The sequence below is a fragment of the Puma concolor genome, chromosome E4 (genome assembly GCF_028749965.1).
Source record: "Puma concolor isolate L17-30 chromosome E4, mPumCon1.1.hap2, whole genome shotgun sequence".
Classification (NCBI taxonomy): domain Eukaryota; kingdom Metazoa; phylum Chordata; class Mammalia; order Carnivora; family Felidae; genus Puma; species Puma concolor.
This window is the reverse complement of record NC_141683.1, coordinates 48,727,368-48,741,358: the sequence shown is the minus strand read 5'-3', so window position 1 is coordinate 48,741,358 and position 13,991 is coordinate 48,727,368. Positions and strand designations below refer to the sequence as shown.

Genomic DNA, 13,991 nt, shown 5'->3' with positions numbered 1-13,991 from the left:
GTTATTGTTAGTACCTGGCATCTGCTGATTCCAAACCCTAGTCTAAGCAAATGCACATAGTCACCCTGTAGGCTGTTTTGTTTGGGGAGGCAAATAATGCTGAGGGACTGCTTTTGTCTTTTTCTTTTTTTTTTTAAGATTTAGAAAGTTTTTAAGTGATCTGTATACCCAACGTGGGGCTCGAACCCACAGCCCTGAGATCAAGAGTTGCATGCTGCACCAACTGGGACACTCAGGCACCCCATGATTTTGTCTTTGCCAGCAATGTAGTTGGGCTGGTTCACTGTGCGAATTTTGCAAGCCAACAGGACACAGAACAATTTCTGTTAATTAGTAATTAAAGAAATGACATACCCCAAAACATTGTTAATCACACGATCGCTCCAGGCAAGGGGAGATGAAAGGAATGGTGTAAATTTAGTTGATGTGTATATTTATATGAGTTGCTACTTGGGATTATGGCTTAGCCAACTGAGAGCTGATGTCCAGCTGCCAGTGCAAAAGTGCAAGTCTCATGTCGCTAGAGCACGTTGCTAGCAGTGACAGTCCTGGTATTGATGGGCAAGATGATCATCCTCGAGGGGTGACTGCACAGCTCTGGCCACCGCAGGTAGAAGTGTTGTCTTTACCAGGCAGGAGCTAATTGCCCCACGGTCCTCAGAGAGCTATTTTACATCAGAAAAGCGTAGCTTTGTGCAGACCGAGCACTCTCTTCTCATCCTCAGAAATGCTCTGTATTTGCAGTCTCATGGCCCCTTGCCACAGTTCCTTCTTCATACATTTTTATTAATAAGCCTCCAGCAAGGCCCCTCATGAGCTGAGCTCTTGAGTTCTTATGGGTGAGGACAGATGAACTAACATCTTGACACCACTTACTTCATTCTTATATCAAAACAACTTTCTAACCAACTTTTTCTTGGTCTTTGTCATAAACAAGTGGATTTGAAATAGTATCAAGCCAATACACAACCTCTACCCGGTGATTTCAAATCACTTCCACGCTAATTAATACTAAGGGCCTAATGCCCAGTACAAATCTAAGCTCACAAAAATATCAGTCCACTCTGTGATTCACATATGAACTTAATCACACTCATTCATCTTTTGGGGTTATTTTTACTCAATGCACATTCTTGTACACCATAGTTTAATGACCAGTTTAAGCAACCATATTCCTAATATTATCAATAGAAACGTAAAGAACTCTCTACCATGGTACCATATCCAACTGCCAAATGAGTAAAAAAACTTTCTTAAACCACTCAACTTCCTTGACAAGCACATTTCCGAGTAGAGATTATTTTTATAAAGCTCCAGGGGGCACAAGCTTGCATAGTACTGTCAATTGCTATAACATCAGAATTCAAGCCTGTCATTATTTTAGGGATGCACATTTTTGTTCTTTTCAATTCCTGCAAAGTTATTTTGACTTTAGTAGTCTCATCTTCCAAATGTGCCATATTTGTCTTAAGTTTTCTAATGTATGATTTGCATTTATTAGTTTACTTTTAGTAGTCTACTTAGTAATTTAGTGTGAAATATTTCCCTGGTTATTTTAGTAGTTCTCTTCTTTTTAAAAAAATTTAATGTTTATTTTTGAGAGAGAGGGAGAAAGAGAGAGAGAGAGAGAGAGAGTGTGTGTGTGTGTGTGTGTGTGTGTGTGTGTGTGTGTGTGAGTCAGTGGGGCAGGGGCAGAGAGAGAGAGGGAGACACAGAATCCAAAGCAGGCTCCAGGCTCCAAGCTATCAGCACAGAGTCTGATGCAGGGCTTGAACCCACCAACCCACGTGAGATCATGCCCTGGGCCGAAGTCGGACACTTAGCCAACTGAGCCACCCAGGCACCCCTAGTTCTCTTATCTTCTATTGACTATAGTTACATCTTTTTCCTTCTGTTTTTACATTCATTACCTGTTCTCATTTTACACATCTCAGCATGTTTCATGTTCCTTATTTCCCCCTTGACTCCAGTAAGTTAGGGTGAGGTTTGCCTTAGAGTGTATTATCCTGGTCCAGTTTCCCATATTATATATAACTGGTAGAGGAAGTGTCAAGGCCATAGCCACAGGTACTTGTACCCTAGGTATAGCCAAAGTCTAGTAATAATAAAGGTATTTTTGTTTCATTCCAACAAATATCCCTAGGAATGTGTTTTCCTTCTATCATAAGGGGGCTTTGTATGTTCTCTAGGCTCCAATCTCCCTTTTGATATTGGGGATCTGTAAAAGTGTCGTAATCTAATGTCATGTTCCCTCCTTTAAGTGCCAAGAGTCTAATTTCACAGTTGCCCAGAAATCACAGCCGTTAGGATTTGCCATTAGTTGCCCAGAAGTCCAGCTATTTCTGGTTGGATTGTGCTATGTCAGACACATAACAGTGTTTCAGGTGTACAATTTAGTGTTTCAGGTGTACAACAGTTCTATACATTACTTAGTGCTCATCATAAATGCCCTCTTAATCTTCTTTACCTGTTTCACCCATCCTCCCACCCACCTCCCGTCTCCATAGTTAAGGGTCTGGTTTTGGTTTGTCTCCTTTCTTCTCTGTTTTGTTTCTTAAATTCCACATATGAGTGAAATCACATGACATTTGTCTTTCTCTGATTTATTTCACTTAGCATTATACTCTCTAGATCCATCCATATTGTCACAAATGGCAAGAGTTCATTCTTCTTAATGGCTGAGTAATAGTCCATTGAATAATAGTCCATAAAGAAGTCCACACCTTCTTTATTCATTCATCCATTGATGGACACTTGGGTTGCTTCCATAATTTGGCTAATGTATATGATGCTGCAGTAAACGTGGTGCATGTATCTTTTAGAATTAGTGTTTTCATATTCTTTGGGTAAATACCCAGTAATGGAATTACTATGATAATTCTATTTTTAACTTTTTGAGGAACCTCCATGCTGTTTTCCACAGTGGCTTCACCAGTTTGCATTCCCACCAATAGTGCATGAGGGTTCCTTTTTCTCCACATCCTTGTCAACACTCGTTTCTTGTGTTTTTCATTTTAGTCATTCTGACAGGTGTGAGGTGGTATCTCATTGTAGTTTTGATTTGCATTTCCCTGATGATAAGTGATGTTGAGCAACTTTTCATGTGTCTGTTGACCACCTGTACGTCTTCTTCAGAGAACTGTCTTCATATCTTCTACCCATTTTTAATCTCATTGGGTTTTTCTCTTGGTGTTGACTTATATAAGTTCTTTATATATTTTTGATATTAACCTGCTGTTGGATATATAATTTGCAAATACTTTCTCCCATTCAGTTGATGGCTTTCATTTTGTTGATGGTGTCCTTCACAAAAGCTTTTTATTTTGGTGTAGTCCCAATAGTTTATTTTTGATTTTATTATGAACCTAGGTTTCCATATACTTGGGGTATAAATCTGTGGTGTAAGATAGAAGCCTTGCATATACCATGAAGGATAATAAGTGTTATGTGCTAAGTTTCCTATGTGTCCTCTATATACCTTACAATGTGTCCATGCTCTTTTAAAGTCTTAACGTAGAGTCCGTGGATCTATTCATTTTCCAATAGGTCAATATTAATTAAATAGTGTAAATTGGGATTATAGTAAATCATCTATTTTGTCCTATTTATATTCAAAGATATAATTGCCCATTCTGTGTAGTCAGTATCTCCTCTTTTATGAAATACTAAATCACAAAGTAAATCAGGAATTAAGTTGGAGTTATTTCAACAGTCTCTACTACATATCCAATGTTTCATTCAACTCAGTAAGATATGATACGATATGCGATGTTACAATACCAACAGCCAGTTAGTAGTTCAGCCCAATCTTTATCCTCTAAGTCAGTGTCTAACGAGGGTATTGTTCAGGATCCTCCTTGACTCTTGTGGAGATTGAAGTGGAGGTTTCTACTTCTTCAGCTTCTCTAACTATTTGGTTTCTCCACTGATTGAAGATTTCCCAGGGATTAGATGATGCTGATAGGAGAGAGTGGGGTGGAAAGATTGGGGTTAGTGATGCTGGTGATGTTGGTGATACTTATGAGTCCTCACTTGCAAGAAGGTGACCAGAATGGTGATCCATGCAGGGAGTAGAGGATGTCACAGGCAATGCCATTGTATCGGACCAGAAAGCAGCAATCTAACCTGGAACTAACTTTGTGCAACTGCTATTACTGGAGCTGTTGAAGGAGTATCCATAGCTGCAATGAGAGTTGTATCCAATAGTAAGCAATAGGCAAAGCATTATGGTCAGAGGTAGCATGCTGCACTAACCTACTTAATAATTTTGATAGGATTAAAGATGCATCCTGGATTCATGTCTGCAAAATAAAGATAGTGTCCTATACATTTTTAATTCTTTCATATTGTTCTTGCCATTCAAGGAAATCTATAGTTATAACGGCTATTATTGCTAAACATTTGGCATCTGGTGTTGATACAATAAAAGATGGTGTTTTTCACGTCTGAAATTTTTCTAGAGGCATGATGGTATTTTCTTTAATTTGAGGTAATATGCATTTTCCTTCAGTCACCCAGTAGGTTTTATTAGTGTCAGGTGCTATTTTATTTTATTTATATACATAAATATATGTATATATACATATTTTATTTATATACATAGATTTTATTTTATACAGATTTTATTTATATACATAAATAATATATATTAAATATATTATATATATTATTTAATAATTTAATAATTATTAATATATATTTAATATAAATATATATTTAAATATTTTATATATATATTATATATATATAATCACTTTTCCTTTTAATTTAAATTCTAGGGGCGCCTGGGTGGCGCAGTCGGTTAAGCGTCCGACTTCAGCCAGGTCACGATCTCGCGGTCCGTGAGTTCGAGCCCGGCGTCAGGCTCTGGGCTGATGGCTCGGAGCCTGTTTCCGATTCTGTGTCTCCCTCTCTCTCTGACCCTCCCCCGTTCATGCTCTGTCTCTCTCTCTGTCCCAAAAATAAATAAAAAAAAAAAATAAATAAATAAATTCTAGATTGACAGTGCTAATGCTTGTCTTTGCGGATGTCTGCAACACCAATTCAATAGGAGGTTTTCCATCCTTTCTATAGTTATGGTTTAGATATCTTACAGCTTCCTGATAGTTTTAGCCCAAGCTTTCATATTTAGATTGTTAGTAAGCAACCTAAGCCTTAGCTTGAGCAAGCCATTTTACATTTCCAGAGGCAGTTGGGTTATAGGGTAAGTAGAAGTTCCATATTCTTCCTTGTTCCTTAGCACATTCTTGTCTCTGCTTTCCTGTGAAGTCTATGCCCTGATCTGATTTTACGATGGTTGCTAACCTAGCTAGCATCTAGGTTTCTAATACTCCAAGAGTGGATCTTTTAAAATCATTTTTTTCCTGCAAGGATAGGGTTCTCCTATTCTTGCCCATGTCCCTACAGTGGGGCATGCATATAGTTATACTCGGATATAGGCAAGTGTCCTGTATAATCAATTTGTATAATTTGGGAGCGTCTGTCAGCTTTGACTTTATCTGGACCCTTCATAACCTACAAGCTTTATACTTTGCAGTCCTCACATTTAATTTGAATTTGGAGTTTTTTTGGTGGGTATATACATGTGTCTTTCTCTAACCATGTTCTACAGCTGTGTGTGCAGCATGACCTGGTTGGCGGTCTGCCCATGCAATGATCCTATCAACTGGTAATGTTCAGTTATATGTTGCATTGCCCTTCTTGTATATGTGTGGTTATGCTTTGAGTTGGTTTCTTCCTTAGCAATGAATCATTCTCCTTTTATTTTATTTTATTTTATTTTATTTTATTTTATTTTATTTATTTATTTTTTTTTTTGATTTTTTTTTTTCCCCAACGTTTATTTATTTTTGGGACAGAGAGAGACAGAGCATGAACGGGGGAGGGGCAGAGAGAGAGGGAGACAAAGAATCGGAAACAGGCTCCAGGCTCTGAGCCATCAGCCCAGAGCCCGATGCGGGGCTCGAACTCACGGACCGCGAGATCGTGACCCGAGCCGAAGTCGGACGCTTAACCGACTGCGCCACCCAGGCGCCCCTAATCATTCTCCTTTTAGATTTTTGGAATCTTTGCCTCTTTAGCTGTCCAAGTGAGTTTGTCTGCTTGGTTATTAAATTTGGGTACTTCAGCATTGTCCTTGTGATGTGCAGAGACATGTGTGGAAAATAAGGAGATGTCAGCCAGTGCTATGTTCTGCCATATGTCCTTACCCCATATGTTCTTATTTCCCATTTTCCTGTCATTTCCCCAACATGTTCCTGACCAAAGAGCTGTTCCATTAGCTACTGCCCATGAGTCTGAGGAAAGATATACCTCATTCTGATTTTCATTATCAGATTATTCAATCACCTATTTTATGACTGTTTGTTGAATATATTGTGTTGATTCTCCTGAGCCTGATTGTGTCAGGTTAGACCATCATTAGTCCTGAAGGCCACAGGCTGCCCACATAATTCAGATGGTGTCATGAAGGTGATCCATTTATAAATCATGCATTGTTGAGTTCCATAGACCAGGGTGCTCTCCATTGCCCAATTGCTTGATCTTGGATAGGCTCACCCCTTGAAAATTATGGCACCATTATTGGCTTTGCTGAAATTTCCTCAGTTCACACCAAGGGTTGACCCTTCATCCATAAATTTCCTGCTCAGAAATATACCATTTCCACATTAACAGTTGATGGTCAAGAGTATTTTAACCCTCTTTGTCAGGCGTCCGCTTTATCCATTCCAGAATAGGCTGTTGAAATTTAACTGGTGTGTTATCTATTAGTGGCTATGTATTTTTTAAAAAATTTGGGGGCACCTGGGTGCCCCTGGGTGCCTCACAGTTCATGAGTTCAAGCTCTGTGTCACGCTCTGTGCTGACAGCTTGGAGCCTGGAGCCTGCCATTGATTCTGTGTCTCCCTCTCTGTCTGCCCCTCCCCACTTACACTCTATCTCTCTCTCTTTCAGAAGTGAATAAACATTACAAAAATTAGAAATTTTTAACATTTATTCATTTTTGAGATACAGAGAGAGACAGAGTATGAGTGGGAAGGGGCAGAGAGAGAGACACAGAATTCAAAGCAGGCTCCAGGCTCTGAGATGTCAGCACAAAACCTGATGTGGGGCTCAAACCCATGGACCATGAAATCATGACCTAAGCTGAAGTCAGACAGCTCACCGACTGAGTAGTGGCTCTGTATTTTGTGGCCTTAGAGAGTGAGCATTTCAGTTGGTTGGTATATGTTCTTGGACCATGGAAACCTCTTAGTCCAAAATGAAGTTGGGTAAGATTTTAGGTCCTGCATTGTTTCAGTCCACAGTGACTATTCTGTAAACTCTTGTGAGTATAGGCACTCTATATTTAGAGTCCTCATTAGTTTGTGCCAGTATGCTAAGAAGTTTTGACAGCATTTTTAAAATAAGGCTGCCTCTTCAGTCTGTCCATCTAAATTCCCTACTCTCGTTATTTCACAAATGTGTCTTAATCTAATCCCTATATGCGGTACGTGCTGTTTCCGGTATTCAAATAGTTCTGTCAGGTTCTGAGCTGCTTCTTTTGTGGTAGGAGTTGGTTTGCAATCTGTCTTATTTATAATTGGATTTGGTATTTTTCTCCCTGCAGAGGACCAACTTAAGCCTAGAAATTTTATAGTAGTGTGGGGTGCTTGGCCATTACTTGGGTCAATTGTCCATCCTCTGAGTGTAAGGAGTTTATTTAACTCTATTGTGACCCTAGTCTATTCTTGCAAGTTATCACCATAAATATGTCCTCAATATAGGAAATGCTAATCTGTATATATGTGGTGTTTTTCATGAAAGGCCTGGATGTCTTGTGTTAGATGGTTGGGGACTATTACTGGGCTACTGTGGTACCCTAGTGAACTAATATTTTCTGCCTTCCTATGTGAATGCAGTCATGAATTGGCTCTCCTCATCAGTTGGAATAGCAAAGAACATGTCAGATAAGTCTATCATTAAGTAATCAGTTCCAGATCCAGTGTTGATAATATTTATGTTAGCACCTATATTCAGGAGTGCTCCCTCAATTTGGGGAGAGGGTTGGTTTAAATTCCTAAAATTTTCTGTAAATCTATATGATCCACCTGGCTTTTTAACAGGCCAGATTGGATTAGTATATGGTGAAATAGTAGGTGCAATAGTTTATTTAGGAGTTACTGGATGTTTTCCTTGATTTTTTTTTTTTTTTTGTATGTCCTATTACCTCCATTCCAAGAACATTTTCTTAATTGGGATCTATAAGGTATTTAGCCTTAATGGGTGGTCTGTCATCAATTCTTAAGAATCTATGTACCCATGTCCTGGGGGTTAATTTTCCTCCTAATCCTTCAACTAGTCCCTTTTTAAAGAGTTTGCTAAATTTGTAGGATATCCCTGTATCATTGTTACTTGAGATGCAGTATCTAACAACATGCTAGTATATATAGAACTTTTATTTACAAAAAGGGTTTTTATTGTTACGGCCAATGTAACATACAGGTCAGATTGTCTCTGGCTTGGGCCAAGAGACCAAGACTGCTGAGTCTCTCTGGGAGACTCATGGGGTTTGCTCTTCTTTGGCTATCAGTGATTTGCTTATTAATGAAATTAGGTTTTCTATGGGAGTTAGTGTGTATAATCAATGAGTTAGCAAGCCTATATTTGGGCTTATTTTCTATAAGTTTATTTTACTCTAAAAGGTTTGTTTCCATTTCTTTGCCACTGTATATAGTTTTGAGGTTTCTAATGGGTTTCTATTTTTATAGTTGTTTTAAATGGTGGTAGTCTAAATGGTTTAGGTTGCCAAAGTGCCTTGTAGATTTAGGTCTATGTTTTCTATTCTGATTTGGTCTATTTATGTTAGGTGTTGGCCTTTTTGTCTATATACACGAGTGTTAAAGCCATAACCTGTATCTTGACTCAGTTCCTCAGCTGATCTTATCAAGCCAATTAGTTCTCTTGTGTCTCTGGCACCTGCAAATACTGTAAATGATGCCGTTCTATTGTGTGGGGGCACAGATTTTAGACTGACCTTTAAAATTTTTCTGTTGTTTCCACATATAGCGGTGAGGATGTCTGTCCTCTATCTTAAATCATATTTAATAGTCCTAATTTCATTATTGTATTAGTAGTTTCCCCTGCTGTTTTCCATGAAAAATGTTTTAAGGGATAATATATTAGGTATAGGCCATCTTAATTTCCAGATTGCTGCTGCCCAAGATCTTTTAAAAATAGTATTATTTTGTCCAAATGCTCTAAGGTGTCGATTCAATTTAGCATCAGTGGTGACAGCTCCAAGTTGTACAATCTCTGCTCCTGTAATGACCATGTTTTTTCTTCAGGTCAAAAATCTCTAATAGCCAGTGGGTTTCTGTGTCCATTTAAATTTGTTGGAATTCTAACTTTTGTCATTTCTTCTCTGGTATAAGCTTGCTCTTCAGTGCATCTGATTGGTTCCATCTTCTCATTTGTTGTAGATTTGTCTGTCTTTATGGGCCTGGCTTCTAGTTATTTAAAGTTACTGGGGTCAAAAGGGTTAAAATAATCCTCATCCTCAGGTAGATTGGTGCCTTTAGGATTAGGAGGTGCCTTTTTCCTTAGGAGGAAAAGGATCTGGGTTTCTTTCTACTCTGGAGATCACTTTTTGTGCAGGCACGTTTTCTTTCTGCCTATTGGCATCTATGTTACTTAATGTTCCTAAAAAGGGTACTGGGATGTCTTCCTGAGTTGCTCTTTTTAATATAGAATATAACTCCCTGGGTTGGGTGATCAGGCCAATATCTGGAATTTCCTTAATTTTAAGTTTTGTCTGGACTGTCTTCAATAGTTCTCCAGGGATCCTCAGAAATTAATATCTAAAAAATTCGACCCCTAAACCACCTCTTAGGTGATTTTGGTAAAGCTAGTGAGTGAGGCATATTAATTATTGGCCTCCTGTTGCTTACACCTGTGTTTTAAATAGGTTTTATTGTAGAAACCTGCTGTTGGGGTGCAAACAGGGTATGTGTGGGCAATGTAGGTCAGGGTAGCCAGGCACCTACTGTAGAAAGTTTTGGCAGAAGCCTGGTCACAGGAGCAGGCCTTTGGGGGTACAAGTCATCTGCCTAACTTCAAGCCCTAATGTGTGTGTAGTCCGTCTGGGGAAGAGCTGGAGGAAACTGGACTGCCTTGCCAGGGTCCTGACAGGCAGACTGGCAGGTGTAGCCTCTAATAAGGGACACCTGGGAGCTTTCATTCCTGAACTCCAGAATTCATCAGGAAGCCAGTCCAAATAGAGACTGAATGTCACCAGTTTAAAGGCGATGCCTCCTCTGCCCAGGAGGGGATATAGGTGGTTGGGGACCAGATGGTTCTCCATAGGCCTGGGGGGCCTGGGATTCCCAAGGCTGGCTGACAGATGCATACTATGCACGCATGGCCTGTGCAGGCCATGATAGCTGGGGAGCTGGAAGAGTGTAAGTGTCAGGAGTACATATTCCTCCTAAAGGCAGATCTGGAGGAATATGAACTGTCTCGCCAGGGCACCGCCAGGCAGGCTGGTTAGGGTACCTTTCATTAAGAGATACTTAGGAGCATTGATTATTGGTTTTGGGGAGGAAATTTTTTTCTTTACCCTTCAATAGTCTTCTAACTGATCTAAGAAAGATTAATAGGAGAAAAAAACCTCTGAAGTTTTATGTGTATACAGAGGCCTGATGATGAAATTAAGACCCAAAACGTGACCACGTCATGCTTATGTTTTATTCAAAGAAACATAAATCTGTAATTGACAGGACAAACAAAATTTATATTTTGGAGCTTAGTGAAGAATTCTAAACAGGATTTGGGCTGAAGAAGTAAAGTATTTTGATGACACAGCCTTCTTGGTTCTGAATTCCCTAGCTCTGATGGTTAGGATGTCTCTTTTATCTGGTATGGGGAGAGTGCCTCTCACATGGGAGATACATTTCCTGCTGTTTGGAGATAAAGGAGTGCCAGAGTGTTCTTCATACAGTAGCCAGTTTTTAGTAACTTTAAATCAAAATAATCAGTATGTCAAAGGGGCACATTTGTGGGGGGATGGTGGGCAGCTGGCCTTTAGCTATGGTTTCCTCCTCTGAAACTTCCCTGGAAGTTTTGCAAACTAAAATCTAAGGTTTTGCATACTAAAATTGGTAGACTGTTCCTCTCGTTGAACCCGTCTCTTTGTCCTGACAATAGGTCAGTTCAGTTAAACTCATTTCAGGAGGCAGTGTGCAGATGTTTTCTCAAAGTTAGGCCTGTGGTTCAAGTAATCAGTAATACGTAATCTGATTAAATAAGAGTCATTTCAATGGAAACAAAACAAAACACTGGTTAAAGATTGGAACACATTATAAGTCAATTTCTAAATTATGAGGGTAGCCAGTTGAGATGATTTCCAGATGTCGGGATCAAAGTATTTTTATAGGGAGTGAAGGCAGGCAATGGCATGCTGGTAGATTTTTTTTTTTTTTTTTTTTTTGGTGTTTGAATGTCTGGTGATTTTTGTTAGTGGCCACAACGTGGCTGCCAGACGAAGAGTATTCATACATGAAGCTGTTGTGGTTATTTCTCTAAAGTTTAGATAAAGTCATTCATATTCAGTTTGGAAGGCTTCAAGAAAAAGGGAAGTTTTAGTTTTCAATGATTTCAAGTCAAAAGGATAGGAGAAAATTGGAAAAACTAATTTGAAGAGTTGTATCCAGACTTTAGAAGAAACTAGAATAATTCAGGATCAAGTCTAGCTTACAGGTAGAAATCAAAACCTTAATAATAGTGAGCAGAATTAGAATCTGATATCCAAAAGTATGTATTATAGTTTCAATTGAAATGTAATTTTTCTCTCTATAATTACTCTCATTTCTACCAATAATAGGAAGACTAATTTGTTTGCAAATGAACTCCAGTTTCAATAAATCTAGCTTGCTTATTTATACAAGTGCAACAAGAATAGCAATCTATCATATATGCACTTTAAAAATCTGCTTGGCTGGAACTTTTCATAAGGAATCCCAGACTGACGTTTTAAAAGCCTCTTGAGACGAAGAGGCCAAGTCAACTACTTGCCATCATACTCCACCTGTGGTACTTGATGTTTGGGTTAATTCCTGTCTTCTTGAGTTCTCTCAAAATATCCTACACCTGCTAGGAAGTGACCTTCATTCATCTGGTAAAGCCGCTGGGATCCCTGTAAGCAAGGTATCAGGCCAGTATTTCCAAGGAGTTTTATATGGCTTCAGAAAGTCATTCTGACTTAAAGCTGTCTGGTCATATCTCAGTCTACGCATGTCTCTCTCAAATAGGACATTCAAGTCAAAGCCTTGATAACATAACCAATCTTACCAATTGTGTCCTGTCACAGAGACTAGATTCTTATTGAACACATGAAAATAAATATATTGCCCTGAAAATATAAAAATACTCCCTGGGAGTTTCTGATTCTAGAGGGATCAGGTAGGAAGAAAAAGATAAATGTTTCAATCCTGCTTACAAAGGTATAATTACCAAATTAGTATAAGTAATAGTTACTTAAGAGGAGAGGTTTTTGTATATTTGGAAAAGATGAAAGATCCAGTAATATTTCAAGCAAAACATCATAAAAAAGTATAATTATCCTCCTCAGTTTGTTCAGTACTGTGTAACTGATTTTGATTTTTTTGTTAGCAGTTGTGTGAAGCCGTCAGTTTCTTCATTAGAGTTCTATAAATCCTTACACAATTCAATGGTATGCTCTTAAAGTTATTAGAGACCTGTATTCTATAGTACCTCTCAGAATCTTTCCTTTGAATCTCTTTCAAAATGAAGCACTTTTGTAAAAATAATTCTTTATCAAAATAAAAGAAGAATTCTCTAAATTACAAAGAGTCTCAACAAATGGCAATGGTCAAAGATCTGATTTAAGTTCATTATAATGCAACAAATAAGGAAATTTGGTTATTTCTGCGATATACAGCATTTCAAGATAGTAACTAGAATTATAAGTGATAACATGGATAATATCAGATTTCCAGGAGTTTCATTCAATTTATAGAATACTTATTTTAGTAACCCATATTTACACAAATACAATTTAAGAAGGTTTAGCAACTCTCATTTGACATTGCTTCCCATGTGATTTCACATACCTAATTTATTTAATCTCTCTTTTATGAGGAGAGTAAGTATTGTGAATCGTTCCAGGGACTTGCTGAAAAATTTCAATGATAGCTTGTGGTCAAAAGACTTCATCTAAATTTTTTCTTAATGTTTATTTTTGAGAGCGAGCAAACGAGAGCAAGAGTGTGAGCAGGGGAGGGGCAGGGAGAGAGAGGGGGACAAAGGATCCGAAGCAGGCTCCAGGCTCTGAGCTGTCCTCACGGAGCCTGATGCAGGGCTTGAACCCACCGACCAGGAGATCATGACCTGAGCCAAATTTGGACGCTTAACTGACTGAGCCACCCAGAAGACTTCACGGTTGAACTTAGTTTTGAGAAGTTTGTCAAAAAATATCAAAAGGTGTGGAAATTTGATAGGATCACAGATCACTATGAACCGAAGACTTCACAAGTAAATACAGAAAGTTAAATTGTTATAAAAATTCTTAGCTCTTTTCATATTAAATAGACTCAGATTTTTAAAAGTAACCAAGCATTTGATAAAGATAAAGCATAGAACATTTGCTTTCTAGGTAGATGACACTGTTAAAGAAAAATCTCTGTTTACAATTTCTTATTCAAATCAAACCAGTAATCTAAGAACACTTTGGTCTTTTAACAGCAAGACAACAACAAAACCCACAAATTTTAGTTTTGTACCAGTTTACTTTCTAAATTGACACATAGTGTTACACTCGTTTCAGGTATACTACAGTGATTGGACAACTCTATATGTCGTGCTATGCTCCCCACACGTGTGGCCACCATCTGTCATCATACAATGCTATTACAATGCCACTGACTATACTTCCTATGCTGTGCCTTTTATCCCCATGACTTATTTATTCCATAACGGGAAGCCTGGGTCTCCCG

The 13,991-nt window shown here is 38.4% G+C and overlaps 1 long non-coding RNA gene across 1 annotated transcript in view; it reads right to left on the bottom strand.

Moving 5' to 3' along the window:
- Positions 1–1,130: 1,130 nt before the first annotated feature.
- The window catches only part of LOC147572650 (uncharacterized), a 55,410-nt gene continuing 42,549 nt past the window's right edge, over positions 1,131–13,991 (bottom strand). Inside the window, exon 8 of the long non-coding RNA XR_015246341.1 lies at positions 1,131–3,957. This is a non-coding gene — a long non-coding RNA (uncharacterized LOC147572650). The remainder of the gene's footprint in view (positions 3,958–13,991) is intronic.